The sequence below is a fragment of the Hyla sarda genome, chromosome 6 (assembly GCF_029499605.1).
Source record: "Hyla sarda isolate aHylSar1 chromosome 6, aHylSar1.hap1, whole genome shotgun sequence".
In the NCBI taxonomy this organism is placed as follows: Eukaryota; Metazoa; Chordata; class Amphibia; order Anura; family Hylidae; genus Hyla; species Hyla sarda.
The window spans coordinates 247,742,789-247,759,725 of record NC_079194.1 but is presented as its reverse complement, the minus strand read 5'-3'; the positions used below and the strand labels follow the sequence as shown (position 1 = coordinate 247,759,725).

Here is a 16,937-nt window from a genome sequence, read left to right as displayed (position 1 = left end):
GCAGTTTATCCAGCACTTCATTTAAGTGGGCCTCCCTCTGTCTTTTACTAAGTGAGCCATACTTGATAAAGGAACCTCTGATATATGCCTTGTGGCAATTCCACAGCGTAAGAGCATCAATGTCTGGGCGCAATTAGTGGCAAAGTACAATGACAAATCATCCTGTAGTCGTTTGACATGTTCCGGGTGAGACATCAAGAAAGGGCTTGCCCTCCATAAATACGTAGGTGTTGTAGTAGAATTTTCATGTAGGGATAATGAGACAGCCGCATGATCTGATCATGAAATTAGTTCAATGGTAGATATTGCTAATTTAGATAACAGAGACCGCTCTACTAGGAACATGTCCAAACGAGAATATGTGTTATGTGATAGTGAATGATGTGTAAAATCTCTGACATTTGGGTTTTGTATCCGCCAAGTATCATATAATTCTTCAGACCATAGTAAATGAGCTAAGAAAGCAGGAGAAATACGCGCAGTGGAGGTGGAATCCACCGCAGGGTCTACCACTAAGTTAAAATCCCCAAATATAACCAACGGGCCCTTTTTAATACGGGTAGCTAGTTTTAATGTCTTTCGGAGGAAACGGTGTTGTCCTAAGTTGGGGGCATAAATAGCTACCAAAGTGTAAGGCTGGTTATTGAGCATGCATGAAAGAATGAGATACCTTCCCTGAGGGTCACTAACTATTTCGGTTTGAGCAAAGGCCACAGAGTTCTTAACAGCCAACGTCACCCCTCTAGATTTAGTGTTATGGTGAGAATGGAATATATGAGGGAACATTGGGTGTTTCAATCTGAAAGCATCTCTGTCAAGGAGGTGTGTTTCCTGAGCACTAATTACATCAGCTCCTAATGAGACTGCCTCCCTCCAAAAATATGCACGTTTGTGAGGGCTATTTAGACCGTTCACATTAATACTAACCAATTTAATTACCATAAAGCAGTAAAAAAAGCAAAATAGTAGTTGGTAATGGTAAATAGGGATGTGACCCTAGGCGCCTCCCAGCCAGCACGCCCAGGTCAACATTCTGCGGACAGGTCTTGCGGGACAAATAAGTAATGCACCACCTCAAAAAACACAAAGACACATTTAACAACGCAAACCAATAAACTAGTAAACCAAAAAAGGATATAGCAGGTGAAGGCCGAAGCCTATCTTCCTGAGTGGGGGTAATGTCCATGCCGAGGCCGGACCAAAGTTCAGAGCCGAGCAGCCCAACATGAAAATGAATATCTTAACTTCCAAAGTCAACGAACAGTAGCCCAGTCATCATGTATCTTACGCAAAGATGGTTGAGAGAAGGCCTTGTCCAAGTCTGTAGACAGGTTCCACTTGCGGAGCAGCGCCACCCCCTCTTCTGGAGTGCGAACAACATGGGTCACCTCTTCATGTCTGATTAAAAGGCGGACCGGGTATCCCCAACGATATTGAATCTTAGCAGATCGCAGTGCTGTTGTCACTGGTTGTAAAGCTCTTCTTAGTTGCAAGGTAGCTGCTGAGAGGTCAGAGTAGATAGCAACATGATGGTATGGTGCCGGCAACCCGTCATTAAGTCGAGCAAAGTTCATTATCTTTTCTTTTATAGAAAAAAAGTGTACCCTTGCCAGATGTTTGGGCCGCGGTACACGGTGGGCTCGGTCGATTTCTAACTCCTGAGGAGAGCATGAGGGTAAAATGGCTTGGATGAGCGCGCGTACATAGGAGGGGATGTCAGCAGCAGCTACAGATTCCGGTACCCCCCTTAACTTAATGTTGTTGCGCCTACTGCGATCCTCCAAATCAGCGACTTTCGCTTTTAGGGCAGCAATGTCATCGACTGTGGCATTATGAGAGTCTATGACTTCGTTATGCGATTCTGCAATTTCTCCAAATTTTGTTTCAATGTGGTGAACTCTAGTGCCTAAGTCATCCACTGCTGCTTGTAAGGGGTTAATTATAGTCCCTATGTCCCTCCTGAAGGACTTTTGCAAAGTAAGCAGCATATGTTTCATTTGTGTGTCAGTCACTGCTTGATCATTCACAGCAATCCTCTGTAATTCATCCTCCTCTGGTGTGGGAGACACTGGAGCTCCCCTATCAGATTGGTGCAGGAGCGTATGCTGTGGGGAGCTGTGAGTCTGCTGCGATGCAGAAGAGCTGCAGGGAAACGTCCCTACCTCCCACGAAGCAGGAGAGAGGACAGGGGCAGCGAGCGGTACCTGTAAGCTGTGTCTCAATGAGGCCCCCGGGGACGGAGGAGCGGAGGTCGGCAGCTCTGCAGAGCATATGAGGTGAGCGGCATGCAGCTCCGGATCTGAAGTAGAGCGCCTGCAGGCAGTAGCTGAGGAGCGCGGCTGTCGCGGTGAATCCGGGGCCTGTGCTTCCTCAGCGCCATCTTGGAGGGGAGGCCGCCGCTGGGAGAAATAGAATTTTGCTAGGGACGTGTGCTTGGTCACCTTCTTTTTGCGGGCAGGCATGGTGACCAACGATTCCCACGTCTGGGGGTATGTTTCTTCTTTGGAAAGACGCTGTTTTAGTCGCTCTTTAGGGCTGTATCTCACGGAGCTCAGCTAGTGCGTGACCATTCAGTCCGGCAGCCAGGCCACGCCCCTCAATAAATGTTATTTTTATTCACAAATACAATATGTCCACTTTATGTTGGCATCATAAAATGGACATATTTATGCTTTTTGAAAAAATTAGAGGGCTTCAAAGTAGAGCAGCAATTTTGAAAATTTCCTGAAAATTGCAAAATCTGAAGGGACAGATGTTACAGAACTACAACTCCCAGCATGCCAGTCTAGGTATGCTGAGAGTTGTAGTTTGGCAACATCTGGAGGGCTACCGTTTGGGCACCACTGTAACAGTGGTCTCCAAACTGTGACCCTCCAGATGTTGCAAAACTACAACTCCCAGCATGCTGGGAGTCACAGTTTGGCCTTCCTTGTGGTTGCCACAGTAAAGATCACTTTACTTTCACTTTCATTACCCCCCCCCCCCCCCCACCGTAGTTTCCCTACCTGAGCCGGCGACCGGGGGTCCAGGCATCTTCTCCTCCTGGTACCGGCCTCCATCTTCCCTCCATGTTCACGACGATATCCAGGGGTGGGTAGAACAGGGATTGCCATGGCAACCCACTGTCCTGTGCTGCCATTGGTCAGAATCAGTTCTGACCAATGGCAGGGGACAGGAGGAGTTCGCAGCACTGCGACCTCGCTCCTAGCCCTCAGGATGATAGGGGCGGTCACTGACTGCTCCAATCATCCCTATTTTCCCGGTGATCGGGTCACCAAAGACCCAATCAGCCCGGAATAGCAGAAAATCGCATGTCTGAATTGACATGCGATTTTCTGCGATCGCCGACATGGGGGGGTTTCAGGACCCCCCTGGGCGATGTGCCGGGATGACTGCTGAATGATTTCAGCAGGCATCCCGGTCCAGTCCCCAACCGGCTAGCGGCGTGGACCGGAATTCCCAGGGCCGTATGCATACACCCCACGTCCTTTAGGACTCGGGATGCAGGGCGTATGCATACACCCGGCGTCCTGAAGAGGTTGAAGACCAGTTACAATGTCCCGCTAAGAAAACCCTAAAATCGGGCGTAAAAAAAATCCCATTCAAGTCTATGGGATTTTTTGATTATCCGTTATTACCCGTTATATCCGTTATGAATAACGGACATTATTTGTGACGGGAGAAAAAAAGTCACACGCACAAATTTTTCTACCATCACAAAGGACATCTGTTATTCATAACAGGCTATAATGGGTGATAATGGTTAAAATAAAAAAAATCCCATAGACTTGAATGGGATTTTTTAACGGAGATTTTTAACCTCTTAAGGACTTTTCACCTTAAGGACCCGGCCATTTTTTGCACATCTGACCACTGTCACTTTAAGCATTAATAACTCTGGGATGCTTTTACCTTTCATTCTGATTCTGAGTTTTTTGTGGCATATTCTACTTTATGCTAGTGGTAAAATTTCATCGATACTTGCATCATTTCTTGGTAAAAATTTTTAAAATGTGATCACTTTACACCCACATATGTGAAAAATTTCATTTTTTTACACTAACATGCTGGTCTAGACCCCAACTTTACCTTTTCATAAGAGGTAAAAGGAAAATAAGCCCCTCAAAACTAGCAATTTCTCCTGAGTAAGGAAATACCCCATATGTGGGTGTAAAGTGATCTGCGGGCGCATAACAATGCTAAGGAGTGAGAGCGCACTATGTACAGTTGAGGTCTAAATTGGTGATTTGCACAGGGGTGGCTGATGTTACAGCGGTTCTGACATAAACGCAAAACAATAAATACCCACATATGACCCCAAATTTCTCCCGAGTATGGAAATACCCCATATGTGGCCCTAAACTATTTCCTTGAAATACACCAGGGCTCCAAAGCGAGAGAGCGCCATGCGCATTTGAGGCCTATTTTGAGGATTTGCATTCGCTTCCAAAATACCCTAGGGCACTGTTTCCCAAACAGGGTGTCTCCAGCTGTTGCAAAACTCCCAGCATGCCTTGACAATCAGTGGTTGTCCGGCAATACTGGGAGTTGTTGTTATTTACCGTGCCGTACAAGACTTTTTTTTTTCTATTGGGGGGGGGGGGGACTGTGTAGGGGTATATGTAGTGTTTTACTTTTTATTTTGTGTGGTGTAGTGTAGTGTTTTTAGGGTACATTCACACGGTCGGATTTACAGTGAGTTTCTCGCTGGGAGTTTGAGCTGAGGCGGAAAATTTGCAGCACCTCAAACTTGCAGCAGAAAACTCGCTGTAAACCCGCCCGTTTGAATGTACCCTGGGGGCCTCCAGCTGTTGCAAAACTACAACCCCCAGCATACACTGACAGACCATACATGCTGTAGTTATGCAACAGCTGGAGGTACATTGGTTGCGCAACACTGAGAGTTTGTTACTTAACCAGTGTGCCTCCAGCTGTTGCAAAACTAGAACTCCCAGCATGTACAGTCTCTCAGTGCATGCTGGGAGTTGTATTTTTGACACAGCTGGAGGCACACTGGTTGCGAAACACTGAATTAGGACACAAACTCTGTTTCACAACCAATGTGTCTCCAGCTGTTGCAAAACTGCAACACTCAGCATGCATTGACAGTCAAAGGGCATGCTGAGAGTTGTAGTTTTGCAACAGCTGGAGGCACACTGCTACAACTCCAAGCATGCCCTGTGGTAGTCTGTGCATGCTGGGAGTTGTAGTTATCCAGCAACTGAATGCACATTTTTTCATAGACCGCAAGGACTATCGCCGCTGCTGCCACTGCTCCTGACACCGGAACCGCCACCGCTGCTCCTGAGGGCACCCCCGCCGGACCAGGGAAAGGTAGAAGACCCCTGCTGTCCCTGATTTCTGCCCGATAGCCGCCCAGCAGGACAATGATTGATTGGTCGTTCTGACCGATCAAGCACGTGATCGTGAGATGGCACTCCTGCTGGGTAAGGGTGAATCGGACAGCCCCATTCACCCTTTTTTTCCAGGTCACCAGAGACCCGATTGACCCGTAATCGCCAGTCTGATTTGCGGCAATTGGTGGGGTTTCAGGACCCCCCCTGAGCATTTGCATGGGATGCCTGCTGATAGATATCAGCAGTAATCCCGGTCCGGTCATCGCCCGGCGCGGACCGAAATTCCCACGGGTGTACAGGAACGTCCTGGGTCCTTAAGTACCAGGGAGCCAGGGCGTACCCATATGTCCTGGGTCCTTAAGGGGTTAAGGGTTTTCTTAACGGGACATTGTTACAGGTCTTTAAGGACGTGGAAGGAGCCTAATCCATAAAAACATTGAGCACCCTATCATTTAACATTCTTTATAAGTTTTCTTAACACTAAGTGTCTTTGCTCAATTTAAGGTGGTTAGAAGTCACCATCTTTCTTATTTCTAAATTCCTATAAGTAACTTATTATTATTTCTCCTTCCCCTTATTTCCACATTTTTCTTTGCACGGAGTGGGAAAAAGGGGTACTCCGGGGAACTAAACCCATAGTCAGTAGGGGTGTGAATTTCCAAGAATTTGGCGATATGATTCGAATCGCGATACCAGTGTGGCAATTCGATATATATCCCGATATATCGCAATACCGTCTAGGTGACGATACATCGCGATATATCCCGATTCTGTCTAAAAAACAATGTCTTTTACACTTTTATTAAAACTTAATAATTTTTTTATACACTTTATTAGACTTTTAGGAATCATTAGATTCCTCAGAAAGATGAATAGAGTTCTATTGAACTCCGTTGATCTGTGATCCATTGATAGAGCCTGGTCCAGCCAGGATCTATCAATGACAGAGCCACGGAGAGCAGGGAAGCAGAGGTAAGCCCTCCGGCTACTTCCTCAGTGGATCGCCCGCCCGCGATCGCACTGCGGGGGGGGGGGGGGGGTTGCGATCCACTCCACTAGCCCACCAGGGGGCATTCACAGATCCCTTTAGACTGCGCTGTCAGCTTTGACAGCGGCTATCTAAAGGGTTAATAGCCAGCCGTGGCGATCGCCGCATGCTGGCTATTAGTGGCGGCCCCCGGCTACTGAGAACAGCCGGGGGCTGCAGAGTATGGAGCGGGCTGGAGTCCGTAACCTGTTCCATACACACTGCAGAGCACCACATGCTGAATATTAGTGGTGGTGATGCATCAGCAGCCCCCGGCTACTGAAATCAGCCGGGGGTCGCAGAGTACGGAGCGGGCCCGAGTCGGAGCCCGCTCCGTACACCCAGAGCGCTGCCGCGTCAGATCCGGCCTGCCCGGCCTGACATGCTGTTCCGGGCGTCAGGAGATACAAATTCCACATCCCTAAAAGGATCGATTCAAAAATATTTTGAATCGATTCAGTATCGCCAAGTGAAAAATCGTGATAATCGCGCAAATCGATTTTTTCTTACATCCCTAATAGTCAGTGCTGGTGCAAAGATTTTTACCACCGCAGGCAAAGCTAATTTTGCTGCCCTTTGCCCCCGCCCTTGGTTCTGCCCTTTGACACGCCCCACCTTACTACATCCAGCCATCCCTTCTGTCTCTGTCCAAATCCGTCTCTGAAAGCAGCTCCCACGGTTCTGGGAGACAAAGACCATGTGGTTTCTGCCCTGCACTGATGGCGGAGCAGAGCTGCAATGATTGCTAAAAGATGTAGGCAAGGGGAGAAAATGATGACAAAGAATATCAAACAGCCAGAGAAGACAACAGAGCCACAGAAGCCATGCATATCAGGCAGGCAGTGTGATGGCTGATCACGGTCCACTTAAATAGAAAACAGCTACGCAGCACATCAAAAAAATAGTTCCCTTCTATATTGCAGTTATCACAGTACCTAGTTAAAAAATTCTTCCAACCTTCTAGCTATCCTCTCTCCGAGCTGAACCTTCCCCATTGATTTGCAGTCCATCCCTATCATATAGTCTGTAGCTAAGGCTGCATTCACATCACGTTTTGGCATTACCACTGCCGGGTCCAGCTGGGAAATGTCAAAACCGAGTATCCCAGCCAGACCGGCGCCAAACCCATTCACTTTAATAAGCCGACCAGAGTCAGATAGTGACTCCGGTGGGCTCATTATTGCCCCGTGTCCGGTTTTGTGACCAGGTTTTAGATCCGGTCACAAAACAGACTTCTTTTCTAGGCTGCATTCATTTATTTATTTTATTATTTGAAAAATGGTAGGGGGCGATTTAAACGTTTATTAGGGAAGGGGCTTATTAAAATTATTATTTTTTTTTTTTAAGACGGGAATGCTTTTTTCCCCAATTTAGATGCCGCAATCAAATTTGCTTGCGACATCTAAGGGGTTCATGCCAGACATCAGCCTGATCGACATTGTCTAGCATTGCCCTTAAGTCCCGGATGCTGATAGCGACCGGGACCCACCAAGTATCAAGCATGCTCAGCTACTGAATGCATTTCATAAAACAGAAGCTGGACAGAGGCGTACATTTATACCCAATGTTATGAATGGGTTAAAGGAAAACTGTCACATGTTCACTCCTGCACTAACCACAGGTACTGATGGATAGTGCAGGGGATTCATGATTCATATGGTCCCTACCTTGCCCGGATCTGTCCTGCCGTTCACCCACAATCTTAGGTTTTCTATATATATGCAAATATGGCTGTAACTGGCACAGGCGGGGTTTTCAGGAGCCTAGTGGCTTTGTGATGTCAGCGCCGCCCGTCCGCAGCTCCGCCCCCCTCCCTCCGGGTCTCTCTCTCCCTGCCGCTCCTATCTGGTCTTCACTGCGCGTGCCGTGGGTGATCCGATCATCCATTTAAAGTGCTGCATTGCTGCGATCTGTAATGATCAAGGCATCTGAGCGGTTAATGGTGGACATCAGCGCGATTGCTGATTTCCGCCATTACCAGCTGGTCTCGGCTGCTATCCGTGCATAATGCGAGCTCTTTTCTGGTGCTCGCGTCATACACTAAGTCTCAGCGCATCGGGATGTACAGTTACGTCCAATGTTCTTAAAGGGGTACTCCGGTGGAAAAAAAAACAATTCAAATCAACTAGTTCCGGAAAGTTAAACAGATTCGTAAGTGGGAAGCCTTTAAGGCTGAATTTGTGCAAGGGGCGTGAATTCCCACGCCCCCGCACCTCTAGGCGGAGCCATGATGGGGGCACGACTATAAAACGCCCCTCCTCCATGCAGGCGGGGCGTACGAGTCATTTTTCGGAACCCTCCCAACCCGCCCTTATTTTCATAATTTCACCATAGGGCATGCCCTCTATAGGCGTGCCCTCATACTCGGTTTTGGGCACAACTCAACCGCTTCGTTAGTCTTTCTCTTTTTATAGGTGTACAGGGTTGCATGTAAAGTACAGTCTCAAGTATGAAAGAACTTCATCCACCTGGTAAGTCAATGTATGGCCGTGTATAATTTGTATTCAAATGTTGCAACCACGAGAACGAATGTAAGCCCTGTGCACAAATTACTTCTATTAAATCTTGTACGCTCCACAGGAAGTTCTTTTCTTTTGAATTTCTTTTCTGACTGACAACAGTGCTCTCTAGTGACACTTCAGCTGTGAGTGTTCTATTGTGCAATATACATTTATTTATATATTTGTTTCCCCGTATGTGTCTGGTATCTATCTTTGTATCACTTCTGTCCATTATATTGCGGTCATTTTAAAATTATATTTAATAAAGCAAAGGTATTTTAATTTTTTTTCTGGAGTATACAAATTATATAACTTTACTGATTTCCTTTTCCCTGGCTGATGCACATTTGTAATTTACCTCCCAACAATGGCTTGAACTCCCTATAGTTCTAGCAGAACAAGTATAACACACTTCTTTGCGTCTCTTTGGCTTTCTGCAGGGGTTCCTTCACTATGCGCATCAACCTTGAAAATTCTTTACTGCATTTGTGCAACTTGATTAATCACTCTTTTGTATGAGGTAGCTTCAGACTCCCTAGTCTCCTTAGCCCAAGTCTCCATAGCTTACAACAATTCAAATGGTGAAAACCCTGTAGAGGCCTGGGAAACTTAATTTTTACCATCTTCATCAACAACATTTATTTTTCATAGATATCAATGTCTTAAACCTCTCTACCAGCCCGTTTGAAGATGGCATACTGAAGCTCTTAGCTGTTTCATTTTCATTATTTTACATATTTCTTTCATCACCTTGGACATAAATGGGGTACCTTGATGTGTCAAGATATACCCATTCTAGTACACATATGAAACAACTTACGAGCAATGCACTTGGCAGACATGTTTCTCAAAGGAATTGCCTCTTAGTATCTGACAGCATAATCAAGAATTAGCATAGGGAATTTTAAGAGTGGAACATGCTCCTACTGTAAGTTTAATATGGGAGCCAAAACTGTTAAATTGGGAGAAAAAGATGTATATGTAAATCAATTTATTTCATGCAGAACAGATCATGTGTTGTACACATTGGTATGCGATTGCGGCATTTTTTACATAGGGAAGACGATTCGCCCTTTATTTCATAGGGTTAGGGAACATATGTATTCTATAAAAACTAAGAAGGGATCAACCCGTCTAATAGAACATATGATGAATTTCCACAATGGATACCCAGAAGCCCTTAGATTCGCAGGACTGGAAAGGGTTGAACAACCATATGGAGGGAAAAACCAAAATCTAATTCTAATGAAAAAAGAAGCCAGGTGGATAATCCGTTGCAATGCAACGGGGCCACTGGGATTAAATTATTGCAATGAATTAAGTGCACTATTATGATTTACTCCTCCATATGTTTGTCCCCCACTTGTTGCGCTACTCCATGTTCAGACTTGGCATTTAAAGACACTTTGGTTTTAGTTGTTTTTCACCAGCACTCACAGAGTTAATTTGAACACAGTTTCTATTGGTGTTGGATTGTAACCCCTCCCTTTGTCTTTTATACTTACCTGGCTGTAAAATGCCGACTTGAGGGGCCTGACGAAGCGCTAAGGCGCGATAACGGACCGTCGCTCATCGGTGTAGCCCACCCCCAGGTTAACATCTTCTCCTCCCTGCTACTGTATCCAACTTAGATTTATGAAAATAAAGGTTCTTTGCACTACGTATTCGGTCTCCGAGGTGAGTGCTCCTATGATTTTCTTCTCCTGCTGTGTTGCAAGATTTGTAAAGGACTTCTATTAAAAAATCTTAATCCTTCCAGTACTTACCAGCTACTGTTATAAACCAGAGGAAGTTCTTTTTCTATTTCATTTCTGCCTCACCGCAGTGCTCTCTGTTGACACCTCTCTCCATTTTAGGAACTGTCCACAGCAGGATAGGTTTTCTATGGGAATTTGCTCCTACTCTGGACAGTTCCTGAAATGAATAGAGGTGTCAGCAGAGAGCACTGTGGTAAGACAAAAAGTAAATTCAAAAAGAAAATTACTTCCTGTGGATCATAACAGCAGCTGATAAGTACTGGAAGGATTAAGATTTTTTAATAGAAGTAATTTACATATCTATTTAACTTTCTGACACCATGTCACGATGCCGGCTGGCAGGAGGTGGATCCTCTGTGCCAGAGAGGGATTGGCGTGGACCGTGCTAGTGGACCGGTTCTAAGTCACTACTGGTTTTCACCAGAGCCCGCCGCAAAGCGGGATGGACTTGCTGCGGCGGTAGTGACCAGGTCGTATCCACTAGCAATGGCTCACCTCTCTGGCTGCTGAAGATAGGCGCGGTACAAGGGAGTAGACAGAAGCAAGGTCGGACGTAGCAGAAGGTCGGGGACAGGCGGCAAGGTTCGTAGTCAGGGTGATAGCAGAAGTACTGGTACACAGGCTTTGGACACACAAAACGCTTTCACTGGCACAAGGCAACAAGATCCGGCAAGGGAGTGCATGGGAGGAGGTCAGATAAAGGCAGGGAGCAGATGGAAGCCAATTAAGCTAATTGGGCCAGGCACCAATCATTGGTGCACTGGCCCTTTAAGTCTCAGGGAGCTGGCGCGCGCGCGCCCTAGAGAGCACATGACAGCAGGGGACGGGAACGGGTAAGTGACCTGGGATGCGATTCGCGAGCGGGCGCGTCCCGCTGTGCGAATCGCATCCCCGACGGCCATGACAGTGCAGCGCTCCCGGTCAGCGGGACCGACCGGGGCGCTGCGGAGAGAGAGACGCCGTACGCGCTCTGGGGAGGAGCGGGGACCCGGAGCGCTAGGCGTAACAGTACCCCCCCCCTTAGGTCTCCCCTTCTCTTTGTCCGGTAACTGCCTCCCCTGGGATGAGGACACCGGGAAAGGATGGAGGGATTCCTCAACGGCAGGCAGTACAGCAGGAGTGGGAATGGGGAGGGAGGGCAGAGGGCGAGGCCTGGCACGGGGCAGTGTGACACCAGGACGAGGGCCATGAGGAGGCACCGAGGCTTGCCTGACTGGACTGGGAGGGGGGGAGAGGCACTTCTTAAGGCGGGCAGAGTCCATAACGACCTTAGGGAGACCGGATACAGGAGGAACCACAGGGTCACGGCAGGGAGTACTGGTAACCGGTTTAAGGCAGTCCTTGAAGCAAGAGGTACCCCAGCTCTTGATCTCCCCTGTGGACCAATCCAGGGTTGGGGAATGGTGTTGAAGCCAGGGTAGTCCAAGGAGAACTTCAGAAGTGCAATTGGAGAGGACCAAAAACTCAATTTTCTCATGATGAGGTCCGATGCACATTAGGAGGGGCTTCGTGCGGAAACGCACGGTGCAATCCAACCTGGCTCCGTTGACCGCGGAAATGTGGAGTGGCTTGACAAGACGGGTCACAGGGATGCGGAATTTATTCACCAAGGACTCCCGAATAAAATTCCCAGAGGCACCAGAGTCCAGGCAGGCCACGGCTGAGAGGGAAGAGCTGGCTGAAGAAGAAATCCGTACAGGCACCGAGAGACGTGGAGAAGCCGACTTAGCATCAAGAGACGCCACACCCACGAGAGCTGGGTGCGAGCGTGCGTTTCCCAGACGTGGAGGACGGATGGGGCAATCCACCAAAAAATGTTCGGTACTGGCACAGTACAGACAAAGATTCTCTTCCTTTCGGCGATTCCTCTCTTCCAGGGTCAGGCGAGACCGATCCACTTGCATGGCCTCCTCGGCGGGAGGCCTAGGCGCAGATTGCAATGGAGACTGTGGGAGAGGTGTCCAGAGATCTAAGTCTTTTTCCTGGCGGAGCTCTTGATGCCTCTCAGAAAAACGCATGTCAATGCGAGTGGCTAGATGAATGAGTTCATGCAGGTTGGTAGGAGTATCTCGTGCGGCCAGAACATCTTTAATGTTGCTGGATAGGCCTTTTTTAAAGGTCGCGCAGAGGGCCTCATTATTCCAGGAAAGTTCAGAAGCAAGAGTACGGAATTGTATGGCGTACTCGCCAACGGAAGAATTACCCTGGACCAGGTTCAGCAGGGCAGTCTCAGCAGAAGAGGCTCGGGCAGGTTCCTCAAAGACACTTCGAATTTCCGAGAAGAAGGAGTGTACAGAGGCAGTGACGGGGTCATTGCGGTCCCAGAGCGGTGTGGCCCATGACAGGGCTTTTCCAGACAGAAGGCTGACTACGAAAGCCACCTTAGACCTTTCAGTAGGAAACTGATCCGACATCATCTCCAAATGCAGGGAACATTGCGAAAGAAAGCCACGGCAAAACTTAGAGTCCCCATTAAATTTGTCCGGCAAGGACAGGCGGAGGCTAGGAGTGGCCACTCGCTGCGGAAGAGGTGCAGGAGCTGGCGGAGGAGATGGTTGCTGCTGCTGTAGCTGAGACTGAATCTGCTGTAGCTGCGACTGGAGTTGCTGAGTCATGGTGGTCAAGTACGACAGCTGGTGATCTTGTTGGGCAATCTGTCGGGCTTGCTGGGCGACCAGTGTGGGGAGGTCGGCGACAACAGGCAGAGGAACTTCAGCGGGATCCATGGCCGGATCTACTGTCACGATGCCGGCTGGCAGGAGGTGGATCCTCTGTGCCAGAGAGGGATTGGCGTGGACCGTGCTAGTGGACCGGTTCTAAGTCACTACTGGTTTTCACCAGAGCCCGCCGCAAAGCGGGATGGACTTGCTGCGGCGGTAGTGACCAGGTCGTATCCACTAGCAACGGCTCACCTCTCTGGCTGCTGAAGATAGGCGCGGTACAAGGGAGTAGACAGAAGCAAGGTCGGACGTAGCAGAAGGTCGGGGGCAGGCGGCAAGGTTCGTAGTCAGGGTGATAGCAGAAGTACTGGTACACAGGCTTTGGACACACAAAACGCTTTCACTGGCACAAGGCAACAAGATCCGGCAAGGGAGTGCATGGGAGGAGGTCAGATAAAGGCAGGGAGCAGATGGAAGCCAATTAAGCTAATTGGGCCAGGCACCAATCATTGGTGCACTGGCCCTTTAAGTCTCAGGGAGCTGGCGCGCGCGCGCCCTAGAGAGCGGAGCCGCGCGCGCCAGCACATGACAGCAGGGGACGGGAACGGGTAAGTGACCTGGGATGCGATTCGCGAGCGGGCGCGTCCCGCTGTGCGAATCGCATCCCCGACGGCCATGACAGTGCAGCGCTCCCGGTCAGCGGGACCGACCGGGGCGCTGCGGAGAGAGAGACGCCGTACGCGCTCCGGGGAGGAGCGGGGACCCGGAGCGCTAGGCGTAACACACCAGTTGATTAAAAATCATGTTTTCCATTGGAGTACCCCATTAATGTCCTCAAAAAGACTTGAATTACAGTCCCACTATATCCATATCAATCCTGTCAAATGGCACCTTAATGACAGGAAAGGCCCCCAAAGGGCTCTTGAATTGAGACACTGAAGCATTTAACTGGCAGGTAGGACAGAATTTACAGTAGTTTTTGATTTCTTTATAGCAACTTGGCCAATAGAACCTCTGAAACATATGCTCCCTGGTCTTAACTTTAGCTAGATGTCACCCCAACACCTGAGAATGAGTTATATCTACCACCGTTTTCCTAAAGGACCCTGTTGCCTTTGGTAACCTGTTATAACAGATTGATATGTGCTTCAAAGTAAAGGATACCTTTTGTCAGCTCCTGCCTCTTGGGAAACACCATTAAAAACAGTCACATTTTCCCAGGCACTTTTTAGTGAGGGGTCTTGTAAAGAGCAGTACCAAAATTCGCCCGAGACACCTCCAGGTCCAGTAAGGCTGGTTCAGATTCTGTTCTCTCAGTCCTGTCTTCTGCCAGAACGGCTTGGAGAAAATTGCCTGGCACATGAGTAATTTCCCCTACCACCTCAGTGGGTAGACCATTATTCAAAGGTTCACATACAGAAGACACATCTGTGATAACCATAGAACTTGGAAATGTGGTTTTACTCCACAGCTCCCAAAACAAAGGATAATTACGTATTTTTTTTTTTATAGGTGTATGCATTAAGCCTTTGACTATGCTCTCTTGGTGGGATACATTACCATAAACAGTGATACATACTTTCCATTTACCATTTTAACCAGCTGCTTGCTCACAGTGTGATGAGGTAAATTTTCCAGGCAATTTTGTGCTGCACCAAATTTTTCAACATTGTGCATCATTTTGATAAATTTGGGGCAGCCCAGCACTTTTTTTTTTACATACCAACAATAAAAAAAATTCCCCCAGAAAAGCATATTAAGTACATTGCCAAAGTATTGCAAAATTATGGGATAAGCTGAGCTTCGAGTAATGAATTGTAATTGAATCGAGTAATTGTTAAAGGGGTATTCCAGGAATTTTGTTTATTTGACTATGCTACAGTGGCTGTAAAATTCATAATATAGTGTCTGTACCTGAGTGTGATGGTTTTCTCACAATTCTTCTGTGATTTTCACTCTAATATTTATTTTTATCATCATACAAAATGACTGTTGTCTCAGATTTTTCCCAGTTTGCAATGCGGCCGAGACCTGACTCACTAGTCAGCTGTTGACAGGGAGCCTGTCTGCTTCAATGGGTGGAGGGATCACTTGGTGGGAGAGAGATCAATATGCAACTAATGCAACAGCTGTAGGCACCCTGATTGAAAACCACAGGTCTTTTGAATGGATGCAGCTCAATTATGTTTCAATGGGTGGGGTGGCTGATGTGTGCCACAGTATTATGGTAATCTCACAACATTTAGCCCCAAGACAAGCTCAGATCCTTCCTAAGCATGTCCATTACTATCTGCCACGATTGTACAGTACTAAAATAACCTTATGGTGGATAACCCCTTTAAATGTAGCAGATAATGCATTTTCCATATAACCAATATGCTAAACATCTGGTGCTGTAAGCACTAAGATTATTTGATTATTCAGTCCATTAACATTTGTCCTGATAGCTTACAGTGGTTAAAAACATTGTCCCATCATAGTAACCACTTTCCATCTGTCCTTTAAAGCATATATAGTAATACTAGAGGGTTAGGACTGTAACATTTTCAGGTATTTTTTCCTGTATAATGTGTCTTCTGCTGGGAGGCAGCAGCACAGTGCTGAGTTTAGAAGTTTGTAAAAGTTTTTATTGTTTGTTATGCAGTTTCCCCTATCTCCAACAGTAGACAAACTATGAGCAATTCATTGTACAGAAAGAGTAATTCACATTATAAGACTAAGACCTCATGGGACAACCCCTTTAAAAAGTGTTACATTAGTAAATCTACTATTCTTGATTTTTAATTATGCTACAGTATGTGTTGATAATTTACAATAAAAATATATATATTTACACTTACTGCAAACATCGTCTCTCCATCCAGATAATTTGACACCTGCAGCTGCACAGGCCCATACATAGGAGGATATTGCAGCACACAGACAGTCCTCAGCCCGTTTACAGGCACAAGTATCGAAGAGACAGTTCTAAGAGGGAATATGAATAGTGCATATATATATATGTAGTTATTGATTTTATTTGAAAAGTTAGCTGCCATCTCAAATAATTTATTACATTTATATTAACTAAAATATTGGAGTAGGTGGACCTAAACTTGGTTATTAAGAATATGTGGGGTCATGGGAAGATTGTGGGGTGTCAGAGTTCAGTGCAAAATTTTCAAATTACATAACAGTTCAAACAAGGTGGCAGTTATGGCTCCGGCTGTCCTGCATCACTATTCAGTGTACACTTTTAGTTAAAATGTTAATGATAGTGTTGGGTATAGAACAGAAAAAAAGATTTTACAAATAACTATCTTACTGTTACTGACCAAATCCTGTACATTGATACCAATAATACCAGTAGAGGTATACCTAGTGGCCCTTGCAACCCTAGCGAGGTGCTGTATCATTAACCTCCCCCCAACAACCCCCCCCCGTCTCACACTATTACACATAAAATGAAACCAAGTGAACTACAATTGACGTTATCTATGATCACTGTGCAGTCATCCTCTTTCCTTTTCTTCTCCATCAGGCTCGGACCATCATCTCAACTTCTTTGAGCCAATCTCTTTTGCAGGACAAACATCCTAGACTCCACATTTTTCCAGTGCCTTTCCCACCTCTATACCATCTCTCCCTCTATAGGC

The 16,937-nt window shown here is 46.9% G+C and overlaps 1 protein-coding gene across 1 annotated transcript in view; it reads right to left on the bottom strand.

Annotated features, from left to right (window-relative positions):
- Positions 1-16,263, bottom strand: part of LOC130276902 (mucin-2-like) — a 379,260-nt gene extending 362,997 nt beyond the window's left edge. Inside the window, exon 1 of the mRNA XM_056526896.1 lies at positions 16,143-16,263. The gene's annotated coding sequence lies outside the window, so the exon portion shown is untranslated. The remainder of the gene's footprint in view (positions 1-16,142) is intronic.
- Between the last annotated feature and the right edge of the window lie 674 nt (positions 16,264-16,937).